Source organism: Hemiscyllium ocellatum, chromosome 5 (assembly GCF_020745735.1).
Source record: "Hemiscyllium ocellatum isolate sHemOce1 chromosome 5, sHemOce1.pat.X.cur, whole genome shotgun sequence".
Lineage (NCBI taxonomy): Eukaryota > Metazoa > Chordata > Chondrichthyes > Orectolobiformes > Hemiscylliidae > Hemiscyllium > Hemiscyllium ocellatum.
Window position 1 is genome coordinate 12,148,899 of NC_083405.1, and position 19,826 is coordinate 12,168,724.

Consider the following 19,826-nt stretch of genomic DNA (forward strand, 5'->3'; position numbering starts at 1 on the left):
CTGCAAAGCCTTGCACAGGATTGCAAACCTCACTAAACTTGGAAACAAAGTATACATTCGCAGTTCCCTCCTGAGGGAGCACCAACTGTTACAAATGTCCTTCATCACAAGATTAATACATCATGGTTAACGTATTGGGAGATGAGGACATGTAACCGTCTCCTACCTCGGAAGTTCAGGATTATCGATGATGAATAATTAAATTATCTTAACAAAACTGGTATCACGTCGCACCCCTGGTGTGAAGCTGCAGGTTGTATTGAAGGAAGTGACTCTTGTCTGCGCTCAGGGTCATCTCACACAATGTTCCCACTTCGGTGTAGCTAGAAATCTGAACTTGGCAAACGCTTATATCTGATCTGGTCAGAGCAACCCCTCCAGTGCAACATATTTGCATAGATGTACTTTTCGTGAAAAGTATACATTTCTGATTTGGTGGCAGCACACTCCTCGTTCCTTTCCCTCACTCACACCTTACATGCACTAACTCCGTGGTTTCACAGCTTTCCCTTTAATGTCACTGCTCCACTTGTTCTTCGTGGTGAAATCCCAGACGCTGTCACTCCTGTCCTTATGGTATTTCCTGAATAGGGTCAGCAAACCCTCAGGTGTAGGCCAATGTCTGAAGCAGTTCACAGTGAAAACTATAGCAATACATTCCCTATATTTCCACTTTTGTTTCAATATGGAAATCCGTCAGAAGGTGCTCCATGGAAATTAGATGACTCGCCCTTTACAAGAATGCATGAGAAGCTTCCTCGTCTTCCTGACTGCACGATCAACTGAGATGGACGAGCACGGGCATTCAGTGGACAGACACAAACAAACTTGCAAAGACGTGAGACAAAGCTACAGAAACTTCCCTAGTTGATGATGCTAAACACATGGTAAACCCCAGGAAATGTGTCAACAGCCTGAAACGCACCATTGCATTGTTTCTGAGCTTCACAACTCCAGCACTCAATGGAGGCAAAAACCAAGCCAATGTAAATATGCAGACGGATTTTCACAATAAAGAACCAAATAAATAATTCACCAACCGAGACTTTGTTGTGGAAAATCAGGAAATTAGACAGGGAATTAAGAATAACTGAGGAAGTGAAGCCGTTGAAGGGTCACAATCAGAAGAACACAAAATTGAATAAAAACAAACGACATACACCATCACGTGGAGCAACATTACAGCCCAGCATAGGCAACTTTGGCATTCATACTAAGCCAATACTTTGCTAAGTTAGACACACTATTTAGCCAGCATGTGGAGCATTGGAAGTCTTTGCCAGTGATCTGCGATCATACTTTCAAATAATGACTGCAGGGCTGGGAAAATTTGTAACCCATACTGTAGGTGCCATTAAATAGAGCTCATGAACATTTATGTCACAATATCTGCATTTCACCCGTTCAAGGCAGCAGAGAGAGAGAGAGAGAGACAGAGAGAGAGAGAGAGAGAAAGAGACTGTGTGTGTGCATATGTGTGTGTGTGCATGTGTGTGTGTGTGCACGCTCGAGTGTGTATACCATATGGTGGATTTGTTAGATGTGAAAATCATTGTTTGAAAGAAAACACACATGTAAGAAATCACTTTAAACGTAACAACTGGCAGGGTTTTGGACAAGCGAAAGAGATTGAGTGAGGGTTGATTCATTGACAGATGGAATGACTTGATTCAGAATATTAAAATAAGGACATTGTCAGTCTGAAAATAATATAAATACATCAGTGTGGACAGTAATGACGGGCTGATGGGATTCTTTTGTGAGTTCGGATACGTTCCATGAAGTATTGCATCAATTTTTTTCTGCAGATTTAGACTTGGGAATGTTAAATACAGCATATGATTGGCATCATGAATCGGTATTTCGTACCTCATATTTCGAATAGCAGATGGTTTCAGCCAGTGACGTATATTCTGGAGGAGTCAGAAGTTATTTTTTTTATTGGTCACGATATAGTGTCAGGATTCCTTGGAAAATGGATCATCACATTTGTGATTCATCTGTTTCAGCCTCAAAAAGTGTCCAGAGATTAGATGAAGTCATACAAAGAAAGTTAAGTTTGTAATCAAAACAGAATAGAGTGAACTCAGTGCTCCCAATATTTAAATGACAGTAATGCAATGAATCGCGGTTTACAGCTGAAACAAGATAGCTAAGCATAGTGACCCATGAGGGACACTTCCAGGACCGAAGAGGAAGAGAGTAACTGAACAAAGTCACTGATGTAGTTCGTACTGGTTTGTGAAGCGAACACCTTGATTCAAAGTGTCAGAATGGCAATAACATTGGCAAGCAGAGAAGAGGATCTGAAAATAACTGGAATGCAGTTGAACATGATTTGTCGAAGTAATACGTGGACATTGAGATTCACCAGGAATGTCATCGATAGCCTGAACAGGGCAGTAAACATTTTGAAACATTTCAAATCGATATTTCAGCTATAGTGTTAATGAAATCCGCTGTTATGTAGAAAGAAACCAATTATTCCTGGATATCTCCTATGCATTGCTGCAACATTCCAGTCCGAGGTTCTTAGATTGTGATCCGTCCTCCCGCTCCATCTAAAGATGTTGATTCCGATTACTGTTGTCCGTAATGCTAACACTCGTACCATGGGATAACACACTGAATGGAGCCCATTTCTTATTAAAATATGGCAAACCTTCACTAGAATGTTTAGAATCAATGGAGACTGACATGAATCAGTCACAAAAAGGTTCAGTTAAGCGCTTCCTGACATCACGTTTCATATCATTACACAATGGAATAATTACTCACTCTTGAAGGAATAGAAAAGTGTTTCAGTCAAACTCAGAATTCCAGTTCGTGGGCTCCAGCCACCTCCTTTTTACCATGACCATGCAATCACTTTATAGGCCCACCCCACACCAGGGTGTTTGTCAGCGCTCCCCGATTTTCCTGGAGAGCAGGCATGGATTGTTCTCATCTACACTCACCATCTTCTACTTACCCAAGATCATGGTCATATTGCAGAACTTCCCTTTTACTTTCTATCATTTTGTTTAGGTCAGAGGTGTGACTATGGTTTCCCCCATGGGCACCAGTTACGCCTGTCTCTTTGTGGTGTACATGGAAAATGCCTTATACGTGTCCTATTTCGGCTCAAAACCTACAACATTTTCTCGGATATATTGATGATATCGTCCATGTTGCTTCCATTTCTCGCCTGGAATTCATCGATTTCGCTTCCAATTATCGGTTCAACCTCACTTGCACCGAGCTTATGTCTAAGGCATCCCTTCCGTCCACAAAAACTTTGTTTCCATTTCTGGAGAAAGACTGGCTACGAGCATTCACGACAAAATCACAGAATCCAACAGATACGTGGAAAATATACCATTACACCCTGAATTCAGTAATAACTTTATTAAATTCTTACAGTTCGTTTGTCTCCTTCGTATACATTCCAAAATGGGTAACTTGGAGAAAGAAGCCTCAAAGATGTTCACCATTTTTCTCAAGTAAGGACATAAATCTCCCATGCACAGACCCAACCCACCAGACCTGACCTTGTTACCAAATAGCCTGCCGTAACACATTAAATATTGTTAGTAACGAACATTCTACCTAACAGCTATTCACCATCCGAGCCAAATCATTTTCTACTCATTAGTCGATTCAAATATATTCTCTCTGTTCGTGCTTTATGCAATTCTGTCATTTAATCCTTATCACTCAACGCATTTATGTTCTCCATATAAATTGACAATTTCCTTGCTACGATAAGTTCAGAGGAAGGATCACCAGGTGCTTCGCAGATGCTGCCAGCTCTACAGAGCTTTGCCAGCAACAAATGTCTTTGTGAGTGTGGAATGTCTAAGGTTTGCAGAGGAATGGTACATAAATTTTACAATGCTTCTAATTTGATTTCTTGTATGTGGAAGTAGCGACAGACCACTGCAGGGTTTGATATGTGCCACCTTTTTTATAAAAGGAGACAGGAATAAAATAACAGACCAGTTGCGGAAAATGATTGGTGGGGAAATTTCTAGGGACGATGATTCAGGATAACAGCATTTATTACCTTTTGACTTTACATACTGCTGCTCTTATTGTTATGAAGTCGTAGGTGTGCACTGTATCTTTCAGAAAGAGTGAAAACTGGAAGGTGCACTGAATGCTTAAAAAATGTGCGATTTGCTAATTCGCAGGTATCTTTATCACGGAAGGCAAAAACCATTTCTGGGTGATATCAATTCAAAGCAACGTGCATTGGAATGAAAAACACACCCTTTACTCTTCAACAAATCTTGAACAGAATTGTGCCTGGGCTAACGATTTGTGCAGTCTCTTTGGAAGATGTAGTTATCTTCAGTCAGTCCTGGCACAGTCACATATTTCAGTTGTTAGAGCACTTTAACTGATTAAGAGAAGCGAATCTGGTAATATTCTTTAACAAAACTGAATTCGGGAAAGCAGAGGTGACGTTCTTGGGACACAACATTGATCATGGTAGATTGACTCCAAGGAATGCAAAGAAGAAGGCCATCGAGAAATTTCCACGCCCAATCTCAAAGAAAGAGTTACTTTGATTTTTGGGACTAAACAGAATCTTTCGAACCTTTGCTCAAAACATCAGCAGAGGAGTGGCACTTTTACCAGATGTGTTGAAGGAAACAGAAAATTTCAATGGACAGAACAATTCCAGGAGGCATGAGACAGTTTAAAAACAGTATTAACCACAGACATGTAATAAAGTTTTTGAAAACCTTCAAATTTGCCATCGATGCTAGTGACGTAGGTGTTAAAGCTGTACTGCTACAGGAAGTTGATGCTGGATTTGAACTCTCAATTAGATTCTTCTACAAAAGACTCAACACCCAGCAGAGGAAATACTCCACGGTGAAAAACAGGCAATGAGTTTGGGACTGGCCTTAAAATGTCTTAATGTGTATGTAAGAAGCAGTGTTTTGGAGACGGATGCGGACACAGACTGCAATCTGCTTAGATTCTTAGAACGCTTCAAAAACAATAATACGATAGCATTTTGTTGAGGCCTTACATTACAAACGTTTCATTACGAATTGTACATGTTGCGAGTTGTGCGAATATAACAGTAAATGCATTATCGCACATTTACCAATAAATTATTGATGAGATTAGTATCTATTTAATGTTTTATATGTACGTGGGAAGCAATTAGTATGAACTTAGAGTAAAGTCATACATATGTCATGGTAATATCATTAAGGAATAGAAAAAAATGAAGACATCTTTTCGTTATGATTGGAGGTGTGATAATTTTGGAGATGCATACTGTACTTAAAGGAGTGGAAAGCTGGCACAGTCCACGAAAAGCACAGCATGCATTGAAATATTAAAAATATATGAGATGGTTCTGAAACAAATTGCTGAGCTTAGTTGATATGTTACACAACAAATTCAAATTCCGTGAGATCGTATAAATTATGCCCCAAAATAGACAACAGTAAATAAATTTGAATATTTCTCTTTTAATGACATAAAACCAACGAACCCGTTGAATGTTTTGGGGGTATAAAATCAGTCATTTTGGATCGTTAGATAGAGTGGCAAAGAGCACAAACAGACAGTACCCGCGGAACGACTCTCTGAAAGGTAAGTGCTCATATGAAATCTGTGAAGCAGAAGACCGACGAATATGAGACAGGAAAATCTACAGATCAAGGGACGACCGAAAGCTAGCTGGATTTGAATTTAGATTTTTTTGTTAAAATTTATCGGGGTGGAGAACTTTCTTGCATCATAATATTGTTGAGTTTGAGAGGTAGGTAGATATAGCAAAGGAGGCTTACAATGTCGGAAGGTTTTTTTTAACTTGGAGTTAAAGAATAAAATATTGCTTCCTCTTTAATTCGTGGGATTTCGGTCGTTCTTTGTCACTCAATCTTTGACAAATTACGAGACGGCGTGTCTTGTTTAAATTAACCGAAAACTTTACCCTGAGTCGTAGTACTATTGATAGTTGCCCCTTGTCAAATAATTTCAAAACCTTGCGGCATCATTCAGAGCTTTGAAACTGCTGTTGAGAAATAGGGAGAAGCAATTTTGTATCTATGTGCCTGGCACAGAAAGATTGCAGAAGGCCATTCAGCCCAAAGTATCCTGTTACCATTTGAACAGGTGGAATTATGGAATGTTGGTAATTTTTGCAAAGATACTTTTTCAATTCCCCCATGTTACGGCAACTGTACAAGGTTTTACTGTGAGGACAGCTGGAGTACATTGTGCTGTTTATGTTTCTGTAACTGAGAAGGGAGCAATCTCCATCAGATGATTTTAATGTGTGCTCATTATCTACCGATTGTTGTGTTAGTCAATGTCTCAGATCTGTTGAAGGGGGAGAAGTGGAGATGTTTCAGACTCTATTGTATTGCACAGGAACAGGAAGAGATCATTCACCTTCTGGAGCATGTAACTGGCGCACAGGAGAAAATCATTCCACCTCTTGAGCCTGTTTTACAGGAACTGAAGGAGGCCATTGAACCTCATGATTCTATTAAGCGGAGACAGGCTTAGATTGTCAGGTCTCTGCAGTTTGGAACAGTGCAACAAGAGGAGGGTATTCACTCTTTCGACTCTTACACTCGGTAGGCGGAAGTGGATATTCATCCTCGCACATCTCGGTAGAATGATGCTGGACAGGCATAACAGTCCAGGACCATCCGAGGAGCAGGAGTGTCGCCTTTTTGGGCAAGAGCCCTTCATCAGAAACATCGACTCTACTACTCCTTGGATGCTGCCTGGCGGGCTATGCTTTTCCGACAACGCACTCTCGACTCTGATCCCTAGTGCCGGCAGACTCACTTTCTCTTGGCCTCGCAAATCTTTCATCCAAAAGTGCAGCCAGTCATCTTGCTTGCTCAATTACAGAGAGGGAAAGAAAACACAAATTCATTGTTCAGATTTTTTCGAATGCTTCACAGAAAGAGGAGAAAGGCTGTCAGTTAAAATAGGCTGTAAAGTACGACAAAATGCCATTGAGTCCTTAAATTCAATTCCACAGGATCAGTAGGAGATACACAGCTCGTCGAGCCTGTTCTTCATGAGGAGCAGAACGAGGACATCTTTTTTCGCAACATTTTTACACAGGAGCAGGAGGCAGTAATTCAGCTGATTAAGACTGAAACACAGGAGGCGAGTAAGAATCCTATTACCCTGAAAAAAGGAAGAGGCGAATCATTCCCAAACAGTATGGGAGTCCGGCAGAGAAGTGGTATTGCTTTGCTAAAAACAGAAATAAATGAAAACCTTGCAGGAGCAGGAGATTCTATCTCGCTCCACTATCCAATGAGACCATAGCTGATCTGAAGCCGACACTTCATTGCATTTGTCAGAGACACACTTCTCTGTAGAGTCTGTTGGATTCATTTATTAAGTTGCAGACACAGATGTTGTAATGCCAGTCACCGTTACCCGTCCATAATTGGTCACAAAAGCCCTTGGTTTTCCACAACATCATGGCAAATTAAAATACTACCTTCGGGAAACCATTACTACCATCACCAATAATTTACCAAAACCAGAATTAAGTCAAGACCGACTCTCGTACAGGTTAGAAGCATAGTCTGAATCAAAAACAGTTGAGGAGATTTCTCACATTGCTGGACAGGGATCAGCAGACAGTGACGACCACAGGCGTTGAACGGAATGGCACAGAACATGCTTCATAAACGTGTCTCAAGCTGCTAAATTCCCCTTGTACATCATTGATATCAATCTAACAATAATTTGTCTCAGTATCATATTCATTCAGTATGGGTGCGGACTCGTCTGCACGAGGCCGAGTTAGGTTCATGGTATTATCTTATGGATCCCACTTCATTTACTACACTCCCGGCTCCATGGTGTTCCTCGATCATCATGACTGGAGGTACGCACCATTGCCCGGATGCGCCTGGATATTTCTTGATCACTGGCATTGCTGCCATCGATAATAAGCCAATAGGGACACGCTTGAGATTTGTCAGTTCGGATCTGCCCTGCAAAGCTTACCTTGAACTTGGCAGGCAAGTGGACATTGTACAACAATTTGTCGACAGTGGCACGAAGGCACTGCTGGATGAGCTAGTGCAGAGGAGGACATTCTGTTCCCAGAGAAGGCTGCATCACCAGACGCACTGATCTCACCACCAAACCCTGCGGCCTGAAGACATGTCCAACCGTACAAGAACAGCATCAGTAACTTTCGCCGCTCTGGCAGGATACGTGCAATTGTGTTTAACCTGCTCCCTCACATTCACAGTATATCAGTTAGAACACCTACCTCTGAACAAGTTTCATGCTCAGTCAGCCACACCACTGCCTGCAGCACTTTCCTTACCCCTCCAATTATCTCTCTCTCTCTCACACACACACACACACATACAGAGACAGACACACACACACACGCACACATACACACACACACACACACCGTCACCATACTCCACGTGAGAATAGACGGTTTCAGAGAATATTGTTTAAGCAATTTTCAAAATCGTGTCACTTCTAAATTTTTGTGCATGTGTTTGATTATGCAATGTCGCAGGTAATGTTCTAATCAATTCCTAGTTTCTGTAAAATGTCAGTTCCCTGTATGAAAAGCAAGGGGAAGGAACAGAGTCGGGGATTGCGTTTTCAAAACGCAAATTATTTTAATCTGTCATGAGGCTCGTCAGCCCGTCAAAGATGCCGTCATCCAACAAGATAACGACAAATCTGATGCTGTCCTGTCTTCCATATTATTTTGTAGTCATGAGTATAAAATTACAATTCGTACTTCTGATTATTTCGCTTGCCTAAATCTATTGTATTCAGCCAAAGACAACATGTACACACTTGTCTCATGATGGAATACAATTTCAAGCAGAGAACATTAATTTTGTCGTCAGCCGTTATCTTGAAAGTTATGCAAATTGGATCTACTACTGTGTTATCAAATTTTCTATTTTCCTCTGCCTTGACTATTTCTGTACAGAGCAGCTTCATGGTCTCGTATGCTGAACGGCAGGTTTATGATGCAGAGGTTGGCCAAAAGCGCAGATTAAATTTTCCCCCAGTGACAGAGGTTATGAGCAAGGGTATGCTTACTCAACCTCACCTCTCACGTGTGCTATGGTGACTCTCAAGTAAAACCAGCACGAGTGGTTTCTCTCTAATGAGATAGCAGGCCCTTTGGGTCTGTAATCTATCTCAGATCGCACTGCTAAACTTTCTCAACATTATCATTTCATTTTTCTTTGTCTTCCTGCATGTTCTCCTTATCCACAGTGTCATTTTGTACCACTGCAAGCATTTCATCCGTATTGTACATTCATGTGTACTGCCTGATAATTCCAGACTCCACTTTTATTCATGATTCTATCTGTTTGTGCCTCAAAAATATTAAATATCTCTGCCTCTAATGCTCTCTGGGGAAGAGCGTTCCAAAGTCTCACAACAATCTGAAAAAAGGAAATAAACCTCCTCAGCTGTGTGTGAACACACTTCTTTTGTATTTTCAAATGACAAAGCTGCTAATTAATAAAAGCCAATAAAAGAAAATTCCTGTGGATGCTGGAATCTGAAACCAAAAGAGAAAATGCTGGACAATCTCAGCAGGTAAGCCAGTATCTCTAAGGAGAGAAAAGAGGTGACGTTTCGAGTCTAACTGACCCTTTGTCAAAGCTTTGACAAAGGGTCAGTTAGACTCGAAACGTCAGCTCTTATCTCTCCTTATAGATGTTGCCAGACCGGCTGAGATTGTCCAAGGTTATAAGTAAATTGGAAATAGTCCAAAGAGGTTTCACTTCAATTATTCCTCAGATAAAAGACTTATGTTGTGAAGGTTTAACAGGTTACGTTTGGAATGAGAGGTGATCTTAATAAAATACCGAAGGTCTTGAGGAGAGTGGATCAGTTCAATACCCAATGAATGCTTCTTTCGTCAAAACGAGACAATGAATTTCTACAGTGTGGAAGCAAGCCATTTGGGCCATCGTGTCCACAAAGACGCTCCAAACACTATTCCACCCACACCTCTCGCACTCTCGTGATTCTAAATTTCCCATTACTTAGACACTATGGACAATTTAACATTGCCAATGCACCCTAAAGTGCATATGTTTGACAATGCGAGTAAATTGTAGCACGGGGTGCAAACTCAAACAAGCACAGGAAGATTATGCAAACTCCACAATCATGGTCGCCTGAGTTTGTAATTAAGACTGGTTTCTTGTTGTCGTTAAATATCAATGCTGAGCACTGTGCCACCACACTACCGCAAAAATCTCTCCTCGTTATTTGTGGCTGGCTAAAGGAATTCTCCTGAATTGTTCCTGTCATGGAATCCCACCCAGTCTGAAAGATTTGTCATTGGTCATATCACCAAACTGGTTACATTTATAATCTGCTGTGAACAGAAGTGGAGGTGAAGAGGAAATGAAACAGTGACCCTTAAATCTCGTTTAGGAAAGGGATGATAAGAAATTCATCCCGTTGTAATTTATTCAAGTGTGAAATTCCTTGCCCAGTGGTTGGCGTGATCTTTAAAATTATATCGAGACTGAATTCATTCGAAATTCGATAGACAAAGGAATGATAAAAAAATTGTATATTCATAGTAAAACGTAGCTGTGGCTATAAAAAGGTGAACCACGAACTTATGCACTGGTCGTTTGGTGTCAAAGGGTCAAGTGAGCCAGTCGTGCTCCTTGCTGCTATGACCAAATGCTCCACTCAACGTTTCGAATCTGCAAGACAGGAGCAGATAGAGGCAACTTTGATGATTCAGTGTATTTTGTAAAATATTTTTGGAAAATCCAGCGAGGTCGAGAAGAGACCCCCTCCTCACCCGCCCGTTCCCATACGCACACCCCATGGCCCACATCATTCTTTCCACGCTTTCCGTCTTGGCTGCTTTTGCTTCAGATGTCGGTCATGCAGCAGACCTTCATTCACTGTCATTAGAGCCCCCAGACCGCATGCTTCAAACGAATCATCTCCTCTCCTTCCACGCAACCTTGCACAACATGATCTCCAGGTAACTAACCAGTTAATTTCCAATACTAGAAGAAAAGAACAGAAGAAAAGAGAACAGGAAAATACGATTCCAACATGCAAGTCTGCCCTTTCCTTCAATGCGGTCTGTTCCAGGGCTCAACTCCAACTCCATCTCAACTCCTTTTATTCCTCAACTCGCCCATATGTCAAAACTCCAAACACCTCGAGTGTAAATGTATTCGTTGATCTAAACCCCATAACTCTCTGCGTTACTGAATTCCAGACTTTCGCTACCTTATGATTGTAGGCATTTCTTTGCAATCTGATTCAAATCGACATCCCTTATTCTGTCTCAGGTCCCCAAGTTCGATACTCTGCCAAGAATTGGAAACAGCCTTCTCAACATCCATCTTGTCAATCATATTTTGTATAATGTATGTTTCCAGAATATCAATAGTCATTAGTTTCAACTACAATGCATAATCACCATACTATTGTTGACAACGTCAGTCAGTGATTCCATTCTAAGAATAAGCTTCATGCCCTAACGTCGTTACTTGCTGCACCAGCATGCTGATGTTATGTTTCATACACAGGAACACGCAAATCTCTTCGTTTGTGATGTCTCTCGAGATACGTGATTGCATGTCACTGTTTTTCAATTGCCAGACCATATACTTGCTTGGAATGAACTCAGCTCTCAATTTTTAATCCAATCAATGATCTTAACTGTAGTCCCGTTCAGATTTCTCATATCCTTATTGCAGCATGATCTCCCACCTACCTTTGTGCGATCCACAGTTTCAGATCTGTACTGCGCATAGACTTCTTCATCAAGTCATCAGTTTGGAGTATAAGTAATTGATGCCATTAGACTGATATATGTAGTACTTCAGCAGATGCATCTTTCAATCCAATAAAGTGCCATTAATCCCTACTGTCATTGTTCGTGCCTTATCAGTCTACATTCCATAACTGTGCATTACCCTTCATAATATAAGTTTCTGTCTTATATAATAGCTTATATTTTCCCGTATCTCATCGAAAACGTCTGGAAAACCGCATGCACGTTACATCAGTTCTTGTTTATCAAGCCTGCTTGTCATTTGATAAGAGAATCCCAGAAAATAAATGCATTGATTTTGCAAGCAGGACATATTTTCCTTTTCACTAAAATGTTGACTCTGATTGCATGAAGCTTCTCGAATGTATACCATACACACCATATCCAGCGCTCTCCTTTGGCCTACGTATCTCCTCACATGCTCAAATAACTCAACAAGGCTTGTGTAGCATGACCTGCACCTCATAAACTCGCTTTAATGAATCAAACTGTTTTTTTTACCAAATAGTCTTAAATCCAATCTCTCAGAGTGCTTTCCCTTAACCTACTTCCCACAGAATGAAAGCTGACTGGTCTGTATTTCCTAGGGATTTCCTTATTTCACTTCTTGAACAGAGAAACAACATTCAAGTCCATACAATCATCCGGTGGAGATTGAGAATACAAAGGTCATTATGAGAGGACCAGCAATCTCATTCTTCGCTTTTCGTGGTAACCTTGTAAAGTTTACATATCTTGTCAGACCCTGGAGATTAATCTATCATGATACCAGAACTTCCATTTCATCCACTTTCTTAGTAACCATCTGTGCAAGCCTATTAATCTCGTCCACTGTTTTTCACTATCAATAAGATCGATCTCTCTCGGGAATATTGAAACAAAAACAAACATACAATGAGGGAATCCTCTATCGCTTCAGATTCCAGGCACAGATTCCCTCCAATATGCATGATCAGCCTTACCCTGACGTTGATCATTCTCTTCCTCCACACAGTAGTGAAGAACGCCTTTGGATTTTCCCTAATTCTTCCCATCAAGGATTTTTCGACTCCTCCTCGCTGTCTTCATACCATTTTTGAGTTATTTCCTAGCTACCCTGTGCCAGATCCTTGTTTCATTATCTTTACATATGCTTCCTTCTTTCTGTTCACGAGGAGCTCCTCTTCTCTTACCATCAAAGGTACCGTCACCTTACCATACCTTACCTGTCACAGTGGGAAAAAGCTATCCATCAGTCGCAGCAAATGCTCCTTAAATAATCATCACATTTCTGTCTTGCATTTGCCGGAGAACAAATGGTACCAATTTATACTCTACAGCTCGTGTCTAAAATCAGTTCAATTCTAAACCCCTTTCCAATTAAATAACTTACTTTCCTGCCCGTTCCTATTACTCTCAATGGCTATGCTAATGGTGAGGCATTTGTGGTCACTATCACCGAAATGCTCTCCCACGATGTATCTGACACTTGGCCTGGCTTGTTGCCTCGCACCAAATCCAAAATGGCCTTCCTTCTACTCAGCCTATCTACATATTTAGTCAGTAAACCCTGCTGGAAATATCTGGCATAATTGATTCCATCCAGACAATCTGCAATCAGGAGTTTCCAATCAATGTTGTATATCACCCATTGCAACAACTCTTTTATATCTGCACATTTCCAAGACCTACTATCCAATCTGCTGTTCCATCTCTCTCCTGCTATTTGGTTTTTGCAGAAAACAACCAACAAAATGACTTCTCCTTTCCTGTTCGTGACTTCTACCAGAACTGACTCAGGAGACAAACCATCCTAAACAGTCTCCTTTTCTGCAGCTGCAATGCTCTCTCTAATGAACAATGCTACTCCTTGATCTTAACTTCGAATCCTGTACCATCTCATTAACACACCAATTGCCTAAAAGGTAAATGGTATACAGGCAAAAATGAACACATTCCAAAAATATTTCTCGAGAAATGTTTAGTCAGAATCATTTGCTGAAGTTTCCAACCTATGATATCAACGGAAGCCTTGATATCAGGGCCAGTCATTTTTACCAGACCCCTTGTGTCAACCTCTTTTGTTCACATCAATAGGCCATGATATTGGAGCAGCAAGTGTTTTCTTCAAACAGGAGGCATTGAACGTCAGGATTTCTCTTTTCAAGAGTGTTCGGGGAGCCAGATGACTGAAAGTATTTGAAGTATTTGTAGATGGATATTTACCTGTCAGAGAGTTGAGGGCTATGAAGAATTGGGTATGAAAGAAGATTTGAGACCAAGAGCAGATCGGTCATGACCTTAGTTAAGGGCAAGGCAGGCTTGGGGAGTGAACGACCTGCCACTGTTTCTAATATTCACACATTCTGGTGTTGGAAAGTTAGTGGGATTTATTTTCATGAATGTTCTGTTATTGAATGTTACAGTCAGTGAGACCAGGTGATTTTGTGAGCCATCGCTGGGTGAGGTATGGAGGCTGTATTCATAATTAATTTGGGTCTACAACATGACCAACAAATGGAGCAGAAGTTTCAGAGAGGGAAAGCTCAGTAAACAGAGATGAGGGGCCTCTTTCGTACCCAGCATGGATTTTACAATTACATTTCTCAAATCACCTCAAAGCGTGTGGGACAGTCTTGAAGGGCCGAATGATCTCCTCTGTTTCTGTGCACCAGGTTATAGAAGTAAGTAGTCTCTAAATGCTCCTGCATAACAGGTTTAATGGGCTGAATGGAACACAGGAACATGGGATTGAGGGATAAGAGTGAGTCATTAGATACGTTGAGCCTCCTCCACCAGGCACTAAGACTGTGGCTGATCAGGTTGTGGTCTCAGCCCCACTTTCCTGTCTGCGTCCCATTATCCATGACTCCGTTCTCATAGAGGCACAATAAATTTCCAGTGAAGAGGATTCTGATTTGAAAGGTACTTTCAGAATTTTTCATCATCCCTCTTATAGAATCAGAGTCATGCAGAACGGAAACAAACCCGTTAGTCCATCTGTTCACTCAGATCAGATATCAAATCTGATCCAGTCCCATTTGCCAGCATTTGGCCAATATCTTTTCTCTTTCAGATACTTTTTAAATGTGCGATTGTAACCGCCTTCACCACTTCCTCTGACAGCACTTTATGCACACACAGCACTCTCTCTGTGTTCAGGTCCCTTCTAAATCATTTGCCCTCTCCCCTTCAACCTATTCTCTCCTGCTCTGGGCTCCCCTACCCTGGGGAGCAGAGCGTGGTTGTTCAGAATATCCATGCGCCTGATGATTTCATAATGCTCTATAATGTCACCCTTCAAGCTCTGACACTCCAGGGGGAAACACCTTAAACTAATCAGCCTCTCCCTAAAGCTCAACCCTCCAGACCTGGAACATCCGTGTAAGTCATTTCTGCAGAAAACCGAATTGAACACAGTATCCTTAAAGTGGCCTCACCAACATCCTGTACAGATACAACATGCCACCATAACTCCTTTACTCAATGCTCTGACTGATTAAGGCAAATTTGTAAAATGTGTTCTGTACCGCACTGTCTGCATTTGACTCCACTTTCAAGGAACAATGTACCTGCAGCCCTATGTCCATTTGTTTCACAACACTCACCAGGACCTTACCATTAAGTGTATAATTTCTGCCCACATTTGTCTTCTCAAAATGTGTAACCTTGTATTTATCTAAATTAAACTTCATCTGTCACTCCTTGCTACTTTGTCCCATCTATCTGTGGTCTTGTTGTAATCTGAGATAATCTACTACACCACCTTTCTGATGTCATCTGTAAACTTACTAACTATGGCCCCAATATTAACATCTAAATCCTTTAGATAAATGATGAAATGCAGTGAACTCAGTCCTGATTCTTAGAGCACACTGCTGCTCACAAGTCTCCAGTCTGAAAAATACCCCTCTTCCTTCAAGCCAGTTGTGACTAACTTTTTCTGTATCCCATGTGACTGAAATTTACCAATCTGTGCACTAATCAGAATGTTATGAACACCTTGCTGAGGTCCATATAGACAATGTCTACCAAACTGCCTTCATCAATCTTCTTTGTCACCTCTTCATAAAATGCAATCAAATTAATGAGATATGATTTCCCATGCAGAAAGCAACGTTGTCTACCCCGATCAGACCTTGCCTTCCCAAATGTATGCAAATGCTAGCCCTCAGAATCCCCTCCGATAACTTACCCACCACCGACATCAGGCTCACTGATCTATAGTTCCCCGGCTTTTTGGGCCACTGTTTCCTTTTCTAGTCCCACTCCTCCACTACTCACATCAAATGTTAAATGTAACCAGGTCGGTGATATGGCCGATGATATCGGTCTCAGACTGGGTCAGGGTCAATTTTAGGAACAAGTCAGCCTGGTTTCTTTAATCTGCTAAAAGAACACGTTTATGATCCAGTGCAATGTTACTCAAACTACGATGGAAAGATGAATGGCAAACTGCTTGAATATTGCAAATAAAGAATTGATATTTCCCTTTCTAAAAACACCAACACACACACACTCACACACATACTCAAAATAAACAAAATCTCTGCAATTTCACGTTGAAAGAACCTTGTCCAGATATTATTGGAACTCATGACAAAAGGAAAAATTGCGAGATTGTCCAAAATGTTATTCTGCTTCTGAAGATAGTCTACTCATGCAGCTGCTAGCAATGGAATTTTATCCTGGGTGAGTTGGATTTCACTGAATTCCCTTTGCGTTAGGCAGTTAGGAGGTTCCAGGTTAGCACTGTGGCTCAGTAGTTCGCACTGTTGCCTCATAGCATTAGTGACATGAGTTCAATTCCAGCCTCGGGTGACGATCTGTGTGGAGTTTGCATCTTCTCCCCTTGTCTGCGTGAGCTTCTGATGGGTGGTCCCGTTTCCTCCCACAGTCCAAAGTTGTACAATTCAAGTGGATTGGTCAAATAGTCCATAGTGTTCAGCGATTCTACTTTAGGTGTACTAGCCAGTGGTAACTGTAAGGGCATGGGAAGGTTACTCTTTGGAAGGTTGGTATGGACTTGTTGGGCCGAAGGGCTTGTTTCCACACTGCAGGGATTCTATAAAAATAAGAATGGTAACAATAACAGTACAGTTTTGTTTTAGCTCGAACACGTTACTGTGATGGGGAATAATGAAGGAGAGAGAGTTCAATAGGCCGTTTCTTCTCGGGCAGATGACATTTTCTCCCTCTCTGAGTTGAATCACACAGTACTGTCATTCTCTCCCAAACTGGACCATGTGAGGTCTCCTTGTATATCGTCCAAACTATGTCTCCATCACATTCCTTGTTCCATGTTGGTGCATCATTGCTGCTGTCATACACAGAGCCATACCCTGAGCAGAAAATGGTCTCGGTCAATTTGAAGATATTTTCACATGTCCCTGCATCATGAAAACATAAAATGTTTAATGTATTCAGAATACATAGAACATTGACATAGAACAGTCCAGCACTGAACAGGCCCTTCAGCCCACGATGTTGTGCCGACCATTGATCCTCATGTATGCACCCTTAAATTTCTGTGACCATATGCATATCCAGCAGTCTCTTAAATGTCCCCAATTACCACGCTTCCACAACTGCTTCTTGCAACGCATTCCATGCTCTCACAAGTCTCTGTGTAAATAACCCGCCTCTGACATCCCCTCTATACTTTAATCCAACCAGCTTAAAACTATGACCCCTCGTGTTAGCCGTTTCTGCACTGGGAAATAGTCTCTGGCTTTCGAATGTATCTATGCCTCTCATTATCTTGAACAACTCAATTAGGTCCCCTCTCCTCCTCCTTTTCTCCAATTAAAAAAGTCCGAGGTCAGTCACCCTCTCTTCATAAGATACGCTCTCCAGTCCAGGCAGCATCCTGGTAAATCTCCTCTGAACCCTCTAAAAAGCATCCACATCTTTCCTACAATAGGGTGACCAGAACTGGACGCAGTATTCCAAGTGCGCTCGAACTAAAGTTTTATAGAATTATAGCAAGATCTTACAACTTTTGAACTCAATCCCCCTGTTAATGAAAGCCAAAACACAATATGCTTTTTTTTAACAACCCTGCCCACTTGGGTGGCCATTTTAAGGGATCTATGTACCTGCAAACCAAGATCTCTCAGTTACTTCACACTGCCAAGAATCCTATCCTTACTCCTGTACTCAGCGTTCAAATTCGACCTTCCAAAATGCATCACATCGCATTTATTCAGGTTGAACTCAATCTGCCACCTTTCAGCCCATCTCAGCATCCTGTCAATGTCCCGCTGCAGCCTGCAACAACCCTCTATACTGTCAACGACACCTCCAATCTTCGTGTCATCTGCAAACTTGCTGACTCATTCTTCAATCCACTCATCCAAGTCATTTAAAAAAATTACGAACAGTACAGGCCCAAGGGCAGAGCCCTGTGGAACACCACTCACCGCAGACTTCCAGGCAGAATATTTCCCTTCCACGACCACTCGCCATCTTCTGTTGGCCAGCCAATTCTGTATCCAAATAGCTAACACAGATACCTGTGTTAAAATAAATGTTTTGTTTTAACAAATACAGAAATTGCTGGAAAAGCTCACCAGGTCTGTCAGCATCCAGATGCCTTTTACATGATGTAGTTGTACCAGCTTCCACCACTTCCTCTGGCAGCTCATTCCATACGCACACCACCCTCTGTGTGAAAAGGTGCCCCTTCACCCTCTTCTAATCTTTCCCCTTTCACTTTGCACCAATGTTCTGTAGTTTTGGACGCCCCTAACCTGGGGAAAAACCTTGACTACAAACCCTATCCATGACCGTTATGATTTTATAAACCTTTACTTCTGCGAAATGTGACTTCAATCAACACGAATGGCCGTACTTTCAATAATCCCGGGCCTAAATGCTGACATTCAACACGGACACCTGTTCTTCCTCCATCAAGTCACAATTGTAAATCCAGTTTAATCAGTTTGTTCAGATATATTAGGAGACACTTCTGTGGGATTTACACCTAGACCTATGTGCCCGGAGTTAGGGACACTAGCACCACTTGGCAATACCCATAAAGCTGTAACATTATTCTCCTGTGTGTTTATTCATCATCCTGTTATGACATGCTGTGACATACCTCTGCGACAGGCAGGACATGAATCTACACCTTCTGGTCCAGAGCTAGGAACACTACCAAACAATTTCAGGAATTGGAATCAAGCTCGGAGCCATGGCTCAGAGGCAGGGACACTACCCACGACACTACTGTACCCAGATTTTGGGTCACATTTTAAGGGGCAGCGTTCAGCTCGGTGTGGATTTATTATAATCAGGTTGCCATTACTGAACTACACAAAACATTTTGCTTTGTTAAACAAGTGCAAGATCGAAATTAATTATGAACATCTTTAATCGCTATTATCTGTAGTCTGCAATATTAGGGAAAGAAATCCTGCAGACACACTCTGCCCAATGAAGGGTCTCAAATAGATATTTATTACTGAACACCAGACACAGAGAAAGACCATAATTTCTGGTCCCAGAACATCGATCAGTATAACCCAACTCTCACGTGTGTCTGCCCTCTGCCTAAAACCATGAAATGATACCAGGCCGCTGATTACTGTCCAGCCTCTCCTCCCCACTGACTGTGTCTGCAATCCGCCCCTCCTCCCTCGAACTACACAAGGCAAACCAAGCTCAGAGCCTTTATGAAAATCAATACCGGAGTGTGCAGGCCTCCTGGAGAGTGGTGGGCATTTTAAAATTAAATGGGTAAGGTGAAGAGGTGGTAATATCACTCACTGGCCGTGGCGTGGCAGATGGATTTTATTTTGGATTAATGTGAGGTATTGGATTTGGTAAATCCAACAAGAGTAGGACTTCTACAACTAAACGCAGGGCCTGTGGCAGTGTTGTAGAACAGAGACCTCGGCCATCAGGAAAAATTCTTTAAAATTTGCATCTCATATAGATAGTGAGGCTAAGAAGGTGTTTAACACTCGTATCTTCATTGGTCAGACCTTTGAGTATCTAAATTGGGATATCATGTTGAGGTTGTACAGGACATTGGTGA